General features: G+C 44.2%; 1 protein-coding gene across 1 annotated transcript in view; it reads right to left on the bottom strand.

Annotated features, from left to right (window-relative positions):
* Positions 1-6,289, bottom strand: part of LOC124553863 (ankyrin repeat domain-containing protein 65-like) — a 54,116-nt gene extending 47,827 nt beyond the window's left edge. The window contains exon 1 of the mRNA XM_047127855.1: positions 6,208-6,289. The gene's annotated coding sequence lies outside the window, so the exon portion shown is untranslated. The remainder of the gene's footprint in view (positions 1-6,207) is intronic.
* Positions 6,290-13,253: the final 6,964 nt, after the last annotated feature.

The raw sequence follows: 13,253 nt of genomic DNA, 5'->3' as shown, positions 1-13,253 counted from the left end.
GATTTGCTAAAGTATTCTGCTTGCCGATTTTAAGTAAGGTCAAAAGTTCTTTTAATTACTAGCCAGACAGGTTGACAGTACTGTATTTAGAAATTCTTCAAATTATATAGATAATATCTACACACACAACATGCCTCCAAGGATACTCCTGACAATGTTAACAATCAAAGTACTCCTGTGCTTCTCCAGTTAATCACTGGAGCGCTTAATATTTCATTCACAGAATGTACTAGCACTTCTGCACTAACTGATCACACAGTGCCGAAACTATGTCTTAACTTCAGTGCTAGTACCTACATTGCCTACATTACCATCTACAATCTTGCTGAAAGCAATCAACGATTACGTACGTAAATGGTGAGTATCGGACCTATGTTACTCCTTTCCAGTACACTATTCATTAAGTACGTACGTGCAACCCAACGCAATTTCGCACCTGGCTGACGTTCTCAACGACAAAGACCCACGTATCGTTAACAGGTAGCGTGTGTTCGAATTCTACAATTAAATCTACAACTTCATTTTGTGCAGAATCAAGTACGAAAAATAAATACACCAATGGCTTTATTCTTCCTGCAAAATAATGCTGAGTAGTTTATATATCATAGTGTTTTGTAACACGTATGGTGTTGCCATTCACTAACTTGTTCTCAGTGTTGCCATTCACTAACTTGTAATTCACGTCTTACACACAGTTTACTTATAGTATCCCTTATCTGCAATTCCGATTACAACATACGAAGTGCCACAGTAACTGATATACACTTCTTTAAAGGGCAAATAGACCTCGACCATATCGCAGATTGTACACATAATGTACATAATTTTCGTTACCGTTCACGAATGATTCTGCTTCTCGTTTATTTTTCATTGAAGGCTTACTGAATCTCTAGTTGCTTTCACTGTTGCCTTTCATTTAGTAGTGTGGTGTCCGAACACAAAGCTCCGATGTAGTAATTTGCATCGGAAAATTTACTCGATAATTTCACATGTCCAGAGAAAAACCGATCGTGAAGATTTGATATTTTGTACAGAAACGAATATTCTTTTACATGGCGGTTAACGCAAGTACTGATGAGCTTTTGAAAGCCATCTGACAACGGATTTTTGAAAATCTGAAACCGGTAATGGTTTTGTGTAAATAAACTCTGCATATCATTCTCGTGGATGACTGCTGTACTGTTTAATGTTTATAATGTTTATAATTCTACTACAGCCTAGTTTCTCATGATGTTTGTTTTCTAGAATGTAGCAAGAGATAGCGGGCTTCAGTGCACTATTATTTCCACTATAGTGTGCGTCGAATCAACATCAATATTATTCAGATAGCCATTAGTAATCGATGTGTGTTGCCACTACATTGAAAAGCACGTTTCGTTGTAACATTAGCAGTAAAAAGTTCAACTCGATTATTCATGATATTCAGAAGCCATACTGGATGTTACCAATAGCTACTAGCGTCGTAAGTATGCACGACAATATTCTTCAGATCTATTTGTTACTTTTTAGCCCACACGGGCAATGGGTTAACGAAAATTTGAAAGCACACGAAAAACGGGAACTTAATAGTAAGACGCAGTAAAACAGCAAACTAAATAAAACCGTGGACGGAGCAGCCCGGCCTGTATTTGTGTGGGACGTGTGGAGACTCCCGCGGTGGCCCGTGCCCACGTGTCAGAGGCGTGCGAGGCTGGCTGCACCGATGCCTCTCCGTGCAGAGGCTGCGTGCGTCTCGCGCACGCGGGAAGTTACACAGGTGTAAACGTACCTCTGCACTAGGGACGAACGGTGCCCAATACTGAACATGCCGATTGCTACTATATTTCAATCCATGACATCAAAACGGACATAAAACACTCTTCGAAATCCAACATGCGTAAAATATGTTCCACAGCAAGGATTACTGTTACTATAACATTCCATTTCTTTGGCTCCGCTAACTGAAAACCTTACTGTAACCTGTCAACCTAGCCTAGACCTCGGAATATGCAACAGATCACTTTTCCACTACAACCTACATCACAAAAAAATAATGTAGCAGCCATGTAAACGTCATTGTCTTCTCCTGTATCCGTGTGTGAATGGATGGTGTTTTGAAGGGAGGATATAAGATGAACATCAACAAAAGCAAAACGAGGGTAATGGAATGTAGTCGAATTAAGTCGGGTGATGCTGAGGGAATTAGATTAGGAAATGAGACAAATTAGTAAAGGAGTTTTGCTATTCGGGGAGCAAAGTAACTGATGATGGTCGAAGTAGAGAGGATGTCAAATGTAGACTGGCAATGGCAAGGAAAGCGTTTCTGAACAAGAGAAATTTGTTAACATCGAGTATAGATTTAAGTGTCAGGAAGTCGTTTCTGAAAGTATTTGTATGGAGTGTAGTCATGTATGGAAGTGAAACATGACGATAAATAGTTTGGACAAGAAGAGAATAGAAGCTTTCGAAATGTGGTACTACAGAAGAATGCTGAAGATTAGATAGATAGATCACATAACTAATGAGGAGGTATTGAATAGAATTGGGGAGAAGAGGAGTTTGTGGCACAACTTGACAAGAAGAAGGGACCAGTTGGTAGGGCATGTTCTGAGGAATCAGGGGATCACAAATTTAGCATTGGAGGGCAGCGTGGAGGGTAAAAATCGTAGAGGGAGACCAAGAGATGAATACACTAAGCAGATTTAGATGGATGTAGGTTGCAGTAGGTACTGGGAGATGAAGAAGCTTGCACAGGATAGAGTAGCATGGAGAGCTGCATCAAACCAGTCTCAGGACTGAAGACAACAACAACAACAACAACAACAACAACAACAACAACAACAACAACAACAACTACTACTACTACTACTACTACTAAATGGTTTGTGACAAAATGAACCACAAAGGTGACAGTGAAATTTTCACGAATCGCTTTTTTCTTCAACGGAGACATGGCAGTATCGTGTGGTCGTAAGTAAAATGCAGCCACTCACCGAGGTCCAGTGTGGTCTGTAGTTTTCGCATGGCAACGAAACTTGGCAGATACGCTAATGCGGTAATGTGAAACTAGTTTGCACCGAAAAAAAAATTAGTTCCAATTTTGGCTACCAGGTGCGAATCTGTCGTTGTGCAACATCTCGCCGAAGTCTCTGGTTCTCAAACTGTACAAATTGAGCAAGTGGCGGTTAATAACAAGCTCAACATTCTGCTTCTCACTTATTTGACCCTTCCTGCCCACGTTTCGTTCCCAATCCATTACATATGGAAAAGTTTCTGTACGTCTCTTCCATTCATAGCACTATTTGGTCGCAACACTGGAAACAATTTCTTTCCAGTGTAAATCGGTTTTCGCATAGGCGCACTAGTACACCGTGTTTCGCTGCCATACGTAAGGTGCAGCCCACACTGGACCTCTGCGAGTATCTGAACCTCACACTGATCACCCCGTGGCACAGTAGCGTTACTTTCCACACGGGGTGGCGTCAGCCACGCGTCATGGCGATACCCCGCCACCGCCTCCACGTGAGTCACGTTTACTGCCAGCCCAAGTACCATGTGAGCCACCACACTATAAAATATTTTGCTGATGCACAAAACACCGCAAGAATGAAAAGCACCCAGAAACAATGTACACATTTCTAAGCCACACTAGTGATCTTACTCCATTATTATGGGCATTCGATGTGTGTCTCAAGGCGCGGATTCCACACACTCGCGATTAAATATCTTTATGAAACTTTTGACTGCAGCTACTGTTCATCCAACAATTCTGCACAACTAATCTGGCCACACACGAGACGTTTTGGACAGGGTTTTAATACGGTACATCAATTGCATTGCATATGTCGCGACAGGCGAGTATGAATACTGAAACCAACGCACACAGTTCAATGCCACAGAAGTGGAAAACATTTAGAGCACCGATTTCGGGTTGTTTATTATTAGTAAAATTCGTGCAACTTATCAAATCATCCTGTCCCTCACGTGTGAGGACAGTCAGTTTTCCGTGACGTCGAGCGTCCTTTGTTGCGACTGGATGAGGGGATCGAAATGGGCAGTAGCTGTGTTGATGTACCCATGTGCGAAGTTGAAATTGAAAATTTTATAGTTTTGAACTCAAGTTTGCGTTTTATGATGGGCAATGTAACTGATACACATTTTCAGTACTTTCTACTACTAAAGTGTCGGTAAATGTGACGTCAGTGACTTACCATAAATTACGGGTAAGGCTTCTGTAACAGTACGTGGCTAAACGAAGTTTCAGTTAAATATAATTTGCAAATCCCTCCACAAATATAATTCTAGCGTGATTCAGTCCTCTGTCGGGAACCAATAACAAATCTACCTCGATTCTCCCAATTATTGACGTCAAATAAAGAAGTTGGTAAATGACGGTGTCCAACATAAGATACGACTACTGTGCAAGCACAATTCCGACAACTTTTCTGCACAACAAGCCGCACAGAACACGACGCGTCTCAAAGATCTCTGATGCGTTGCTTTGTCCACACACCAGGCTCTCTTATCAGACGAATATTAACACGAGAACAGCCAAACAAAGCGCTGAAGTGTTGTATAGTGCAAAAAAAAGTGTTGTGTGTGCTCGCTTCCCTTTCACCAGCAAATCTCAAAAGACGGGACGTGACGTCACAGAACATGAAATAAAACCTTTCGTATTCGCTTTATTAACGAAGGGCAATCATTACGATAACTTCTCAAGAATTCGCCACCTACTAACCAAATCTTCGCCTCGGTCTAACCAGGATATTGGGGAAAGCGCCCGTGCATCACAATGGTAATTCCATAAAATTGTAAAATACTGAAATGAACGCGAGAGCTGCGTTTCATCCCCAGAAGCATGTCGGCATGGCGCCAGAGTTCTGATTCGCGAGTGGACTACTGGATTCGGAACGCCCACGCACAAAACAGCTTCCGACGACTGGTTACTTCGCAGATGAGTTAACGTGTGTAATATCCGACGTTGAGCATGTAAGCGATAAGTTAGGGAGGGGCTTGGAATTATTCTTAACGTGTGTTCTAAGTCGCCAAGTGCTCTCATTCTGAAACACGGGTTTCAATAGTCTGACCAGTTTGCACTCATTTTTAAACAAAAGAAAGTTTTTCTCGCGGCTAAATGTTGGAGACGTAATATCTCCTGGCGTGTGTGTGTCGTACGATCATATAATTTTGCAAATACTTTCTATGGGGTGTGGGGATACCGTCTGAAAACTGTGTTGCGAATACAGTTTGTATTAATACATTATAACGTTATGTCTGATGCCTAAGCTGACTGCATGAAAATGTGCTAGTTCACGTGTGTGTGTGTGTGTGTGTGTGTGTGTGTGTGTGTGGCGCGGGGGGAGATTAGCGAAAATTTTCTCAAGTATTTGAAATGTCGTCTGGAGATTGTTGCGAGCCGCTGACTGCCCTTGTTGTGAAATACTGGCTGAATGACGTCAGCGTATTTCAGCGCCGTGCGTTACGTTACCTCGCGACAAGCCGAGTTTCCAACTGTGATACTTTTCTTAGTGTGTGAAGCCCTTCAAGTCAGATTACACCCCTGAATGAGTACATTACGACAGCATTGTAGAAGTTTAAAGTCGGCGAAAATAGGCGAAATATTGAAAAGTAAATGTCTGTCAGCTAGATGGGCAAACTGCAATCGCCCTCGGCTTGCGGGCTGGCGGTCCAGCACTACAGACAACCACGGCTGCTGGAATCAGTGGCGGAAGACGCCGTGTCGCACTAAAACTCACTCAGTCCCAAGTGCTGACTCTGATGGTTTTCACATACTTGCATGATACGAACATTGGTTATTTCGTTGCAGTTACGTGATCAGAAACGCGTGGCTTTCGCTTTGAGCAACTGTGCTACGAGAATTCTGTTGGAATCGATACCGGTACATCGAAACACTGCCCGACTGAACGTGGCGCTATCTTCCGTTCGTTCCACGTTTATCTCGCTCAAGTTATCAGTGGTTAAACGACTGTAACAAGGCGATAAGTAACGATCAATAAATTATTAAAAAGTCGACACGCTGATTTATCACACTATTCGCCATCCCTTTGTTCGAACTGATCCTAATTTTTTGAAGTAAGACAATGTATTAGACAAGACTAATTCGTTGACGTTGCTATGTCGCGAGTTACGCGGCAAACCATAGTAAAGCGTGCAGAACAGGATCCGCAGCTTACAAGTAATCCAGCAGAGGCCAGCTGCCCGCCTTACCTCTCTCTGGTATCCCCGCCGAGGTGCGGGGGCGCACACTGTTACCCGACTGGCTGCTCCGTCAGAACTGCGTCGGTGCCCTGCTACGGGGGAAGTAAATGAGCGCCGCCTCGCCAGCCACTGTGGTGGGGCAGCGGCTCTGACATCACGTGACCCCTCCCCACCCCCCGGCTCTGACGTCATGCGACCCCTCCCCTCCCCCCTGTCCTTCCACAAGCAACGAACGCTGCAAGCTCTGACCTCGCTTCGTGTAGTTATTTACAAGAAGCAACACACGCAACGCTTCCTGGGACAGAACGCTGTATCCGAATACATAATTCCGTCCTCCTCTTGCCTCTACGTCCGCTCAGCATTCTTCAGTAACAACACGACGGATCGTAAGCGCCTGAGGCCCTGCTTTGCACTTTAACGCAAACGATGCTTTGCACAGTCCACCTCTCTTTTCGGTCAATACAGAAATTATCTACACAGAGCCACGTGTGCAAACCGCATACGATCGCAAGCCTCCAACGAATCATAGGTTGAGAACGTATTCTTAAACACTTTAGCTGCACTTCCAGCATTACAAGTCCTTTTAACTCGAAATGGTCGCCGCTTCTATTTTGCATAGTTGTTTTGATTTCAGTCTTACAGAGAATCTGATAGGTCACAAGTACATAAAGTAATTAATTAGTAGAGGTTAAATTTTTCTGTCTGCTCCCTTGTGCTGCGCCAAGAAAGATGGCCAGAACGGTTATTTTGTGGCAGCAGTATCTGCAGTAAGCGTCATTTTGGCACTGGTTACTTATAAAACTTTGTAATAAGAGGGCGTTAACTGTGCTGTGATTGGCTGAGGCAGAATACACCGGGCAGTCGCCGTATTCGGTTTTATATTACCGGCGCTTTCATGCCACATTTGCTGACTTTGTATTGAAACTTAGGTCCAAGGAAAAAATCCACACTCAAGTTACCTGCGCGATTACTTACAACGCAACAATATCGGTATACCATAACGTCATCCCTGCAAGCTGCAGTTACTTTAGGGTCGAATATCAAGTTTAACGAGCGATGTGGTGCAGTGGCTAGCACACTGGACTCGCATTCGGGAGGACGACAGTTCAATCCCGCGTCTGGCCATCCAGATTTAGGTTTCCCGTGATTTCCCTAAATCGCTCCAGGCAAATGCTGGGATGGTTCCTTTGAAAGGGCACGGCCGGCTTCCTTCCCTAATCCGATGAGACCGATGACCTCGCTGTTTGGTCTCTTCTCCCAAAACAATCCAATACAAAATCAAGTTTAATTTCTGCCGCGACAAACTAATTACAGTAAGATTAACGCTGTTGATCACCACACGAAACTGTTGACGTCGAATCCTTTTGTTCAGTCCTGTCTGAAAAGTTTAGTTCGAAAAAACTTTGTTGATAAAGTTTGGCATCAACTTATGAAAACTGCGCCATTCGTCATGTAAAGACTGGCTATTGCATCTCGTACTGTGGGAACAGACACTGCCACACCTGTTTCAAGACCTCCTGGGCGGTGTCTGCACATGTTGGGGCAGTGTTTGACCGACGAGTCGGCTGCCGAGTCCTGACTACTGGACCCACGGAAGGGGTCGTGGGTTCTCTCCCAGCAGTTCCTCTTCTACTCAGAAATCCGGACCTTGCCGTGGTGTGTGAGGATGTGGCGGTATCTGTTAGGCCGTGGCCAAACAGGAGGCGCCTAGGATGTTTCTTTGCATTTTTCATTATTATTCACTATCGTTGTTGGTTTGAGTATTTATCTTTGTTGGTACTCAGCCGACGATAAACTGCTATAAAGATAATAAACCTCAAATGAAGATTTGATCAATAAAAAATTAAAAATCACCTCTCTCATTCTCATTTCAAGTAAACAGACTTTTCATAATTAATCTCGAGTCCCATAGAAAAAAATTTTAATTTTTTTTAAAGACACCTACGAAAATAGAGATTACAAAGATGATACTGATTCTCTTTTAGCCGCATTAGAGATTAACCGTCCACGGATACAATTGGCATGTTTTACGTTTATCTAGTCGGTAATGATCATTTGCATAATTGAATGATGTAAGAAAGTAAAAAGAGGAAATAATTAATTGGCGCAGGCGATATGTATAAAAATATTTAGTACTAATTTTCATAATAGGAAAAGACAAAGAAAAACTGCCATTTGAAACTGATAAATAAGGGGACTAAAATTACGTCTATGACTTGGCAGTTTACTTGTTTGCTTGGAGTTAGAAAAGTTTACACGACAAAAGAAAGAAGGCACGAAGGACGAGGGCATATTTTGAAAAATGTAAGTAGAACAGTACTTGCTGTAACTAGATTTGCCTAAGTATTCAGCATTTTAACCGAAAATAAACGAGAGACGGATTCATTCGTGAGTGGTAACGAAAATTAATTATGTTATCTCTGCAAGTCAGAGATAAGTAGAGGGCCAACTGCGCTTTAAAGAACATTAGATCGCTTACTGTGGCATTTCGAAGTTGTAATAGGAATTTTACATAAGGAAATGAACCACGCTTCATTGATACTATAAGTGAACTAAGGGTCGATTAGACATGAATCTCAAGTTAATTAATAACAACACTGATAGCTCACCATACGCTGGGTATTGACGTGTTACAGAACACTGATATATAAATTTCTCAGCATTATTTTGCAAGAAGAATGAAGCATTGGTGCAGTGGTTTTTCGTACTTGAGTCTGCACAGAATGTACTTCGAGATCTAATTTTAGAATTCGAACACTTACACGCAGCCTGTTAACGTTACCTGGGTCTTTGTCAATGTATACATCAGTCACACGCGAAATTGCGTTGGTAGCATGTAAATGCATAATTAAATTGTGTACCACGAAGGAGTAATACGGGTCCTATAAATGCGAGCATATACTTACTCTGTACGTACGTATTTGTTGATTACATTCAGTACATTAAGTGTAAGCACAGTGTGATCAGAAAGTAGCAAAGTGCTAGTACATTCTGTGAATAAAATATCAGGCGCTGCAGTGATTAATTGTAAGGGCGCAGAAGTACCTGGATGGCAAACAATGTCAGGGGGTATTCTTGGAGCAAGATTACGTGTACAAATTTGATCGATCCGTAAATAGAACTGTAAAAATATTATGTGCGTTATTCAAGAATTCATAAATACAATATTGCAAATTGATCTTACTAAGAATTTAAAGATATTTTTTGCCTTGTATAAAATCAGCAAGCGGATCGGGATCACGAGTTGAGTCGCTGAGTGACCACATTGCCACAGAAACGGAAGACGACAGACAGGAGGCGAAATACAGGGCTACCATAAGTGATTCACTCGCTTTCTGAATTATAAATTGTCCTAAATATGGCATGCACAGTATCACAGGAGCATGAATATAACCGCAAACTCAGCGAGTTTAAGCTGTGCCGACCACCTGACATTACGAATTCCAACTCGTTGCCAAATTGCCGGCAAAGCAAGAACAGTCTTTTCGTGTGTTGGAATATGCCAGACATTTCACCAATCGTGGCAGTTCAGCCGTGGTGGGAAGGGGCGTGGGGGGGGGGGGGGGGGGGGCGAAATTTTTGTACGCAGTACAACAAAGTCAACAGCATGCACAAGCTGTGAACTGTCAACACCGCAAGTCAAGTGTGTGGAAGACCATGCGCGGGCATTCACTCTTCAAAGCACACCGTATGCGGGCCGTACAACAATTAAAAGCGGAAAGTTAGTGACGGCGCCTTCCGCTTTACGCCACAACTCAGGGACCAGTGTAGGATGGACATTTCGCCTCCATGCTGATATGCAGCGACGAAGCCACCAACACTTATCTGAAAAAGTTTATCTCCACAATGTGAGTGTGGCGAACTGAAAATCCTCATGAAATAGCCTCTCATGAACGACATCCGCGGAGTGTTAATGTTTTCTGTGCAGTGTCACAGACGAAGTTGAATGGGCCGTTTTTATTCTGTGAAGGAACTATGGCGGGTACCTCTTACCTCGATGTGTTCCAGTTGTGTTTGTGTCCACAACTGATTCCCGATTCCTCGAATTTCATGTTCCAACAAGACACCCCCCCCCCCCCCCCCCCCCGCCCCCGCCCACTCCTTTTCTGGGAGCATCAATGTTTGTCGGTACCTAAATGACGAACTTTCGCATCGCTTGATTGGCTGTAGGTCTGAAAGATAATGTATTTCTGTTCCTTTAGACCTCCAGGTCTCCTGATGTAACGCGTTGTGACCTTCCCTTTAGGGGGGTCATTAGGCGCCGTATTTACGTGTCCCCACTGCCAGGAACACAGGAACAGCTCAAAGAAGGAGCCAATGTTTCTGTGCTGACCACTGACGGGATGTTGCTACATAAGGTACGGAACGATCTTGACTACCGCTTGGCTGTGTTTCACGTCGCCAGAGAGACACTGATAAAACATTTGTGGAGTGCAAAATGTAAACTGGGTGAGTTTACAGTTCTATTTACGGATCGATCAAATTTGTACACGGAATTCTTCGCAAAACGTGGCTCTCTAAAAACGAATTACTCGTTAACAGTAGCCCTGCAATTTCTTCCATCTTCCGAAATTATTTCGCAGGGGGAGATAGTAATGCGGTTCGTCCATTCAGTCAGCAATTCATGTTCGAATAGAGTATATGTTCCAAACTTCTACCGCAAATAGACTCCAGTGATATGGAGCTGTAATTCATCACATTATTCCTATTTCCTTCCCTGAGTGTTGTGTGGCATAGACTTTATGAACTTTTCACCTAAAACCTTAGCTGCATATTACACAATGGAATGAATGTTTTTGATGCAAAATACCCGTATTTATGCCGCAGCATACTGTGGGGTCCAAGGCGCCTTCCTTGATACTACACTCTGAATGGCCAAAAGACGAGAAGCGTATGTATATGTTAGGTGTGTCTTTGATATTTATCGTCTTTGGAACTACTCGATAAGCTTACACATGAAATTTCATACACGTTTCGTTCACGGCAGAAACGTCACCAGAAAGACGTGCACAACGACTAAAAACAATCGAGCAGCGGTTTTCTTTAAAGTGCAGTGGACGATGTGTCATACGATCTACTTGCATGATGAAATTTGTTTAATAGTTACAGCTGCCGAAGTGTGACACAGACTAATTTCTCACTGGAACTTCATAGCTTTCCTGTACCACTGTAAAGAGCTTTCCTCCAGAGGACTAACGACATACGGCCACCAAACAGTGACAGGGTAACCGCTCCGCAGACCTCTTTCCCTCAGTCAGCAGAGCAACGCCCACACACGCCTGCCCTGCTGCACTCTGTGTGTCGGCAGGCACGAGACGCGGGTGCGGCCCGTGTGTTTGCCCCTTCGGCTGTCACGTAGTGTTCAGAATGTCGACACGGAGCGCCGATAAAGGGCATAAAGCGGCTGCGGACAGACGCCAGTGAACGTTGAATTTCGTCTCGACTTCAGCACTGAGGGCCGTGTCATGTCACGTCGGCGGCGGTGTTTCCTCTCAGGCTTGTCGTTTTAATCTGTCCGTTGACCCCTCTTGAAAACGCCAGTGATCAGAATTTTTCAGTCGCTTGGTACCACTCGTTGTTCCAGCGGCCTGCGGTGAAATGCTTCTGGGGACAATCCCTGTAGAACATTGCAGGTACATCATCCGGTCCCGACGCCATCTAACCGTTGTGGATTTTTAGATGAACCTATATTCCGCAACCACTTTACATCTGCCATTTCGGCGTTAGTGCGAAGACTGAAACGAGGAGCCGTATTACGATCTTCCACTGTAAGATAACTTCTGAAAATACTGTAAAATATTAATTTGTTTTCAGATAGCCACATTTTGCGAAGTATCGCGTTTACACAGTGGTGAACTCACCAAGATGGCATTTTTCACTCCACGAACGTTCTATGAGTGGCCCTCTGGTGACACGAAACACGCCCAAGCGGTGGTCAAGATCGTTCCGTAACTGATGCAGCGACATCCTCCCAGTGGTCAGCACAGAAACATTGACGGGTTCTCTGAGCTGTTCCAGTGTCCTCGGCAGTGGGGACACGTTAACACGGTCCACTAATGAACCCTCTAAGGACAAAAGTCACAAGGCGACCTGGAGGTCCAAAGGAACAGAGCGACATCATCTTCCACCTCTAAAGCTAATCCAGCGATGCAAACGTTCGTCATTTGGGTAGCGACAGACATCGATGATCCCATAAGGGACGGTTGTCTTGTTGGGAGATGAAATTCCTGGAATCCGGAATCAGTTGCGCAAACAACCGCAACTGCTATATATCGACGTAAGACGTACCCGCCATAGTTCCCTCACAGAGCGCGACTTATTCGACGACGTAAGTTACGTCACAAATCACGTGGACCACGGTGTTCTGGAGAGGGAGGCCGAGACGTAGGCGACCACAGAGCACCAGGGGTCAGAGGCGTTCCGAAAACTTGACGCGCGGCAGGCACCGGAGACAGAGAGGCAGCCGGCCCGGCAACACGTCCAGCGCCCTCCCTGTCTGCCAGCGACGGACGCGACTCGTGGCGAGTGTTTCCGTCGATTAGTGAATGAGCAACTTGAAGCCGAAACGCAATGCCTAATGGAAAATAGAATGTGGGGAGCTGTGAGAAATGCAATGAAACTCTAAACCAAAACCCAGAGTTAATAAAATGTCACTCATGTCGGAAATGTGTATTTAAAACAAATTACTACCTTCGAACGTACATTCCCTGCGTACTTTCAGGGCATCCGACACCTTCAATCGCTTATCCTCAATCTCCAAAGACATCCACAAGATTGTCCCGCATTTACGTTCCATAAAGTTTGCTGTCCTAGCAGAAGAGAAGTTGCGGCAGAGAAGACGGGCAGAGCTGAAGTGTATTCCGTCCAAGGAAAGGTGAGTAACGAACTGGTACCGGACGCACCAATAGTTTCATCAATAACAACACTGAGGTGTGAGGAACCAGAAGTTGTGCGACTACGAAGCAGACCGAGGAGAGCCAGTTCCGGAAGTAATCCACTGCAGGTTAGCAAATGGAACCCGTAAGAAAGCCCCATCACATCTCAGTGAATACTGT

The sequence above is a fragment of the Schistocerca americana genome, chromosome 11, assembly GCF_021461395.2.
Source record: "Schistocerca americana isolate TAMUIC-IGC-003095 chromosome 11, iqSchAmer2.1, whole genome shotgun sequence".
Taxonomy (NCBI): domain Eukaryota; kingdom Metazoa; phylum Arthropoda; class Insecta; order Orthoptera; family Acrididae; genus Schistocerca; species Schistocerca americana.
This window is presented reverse-complemented; position numbering and strand designations above follow the sequence as displayed.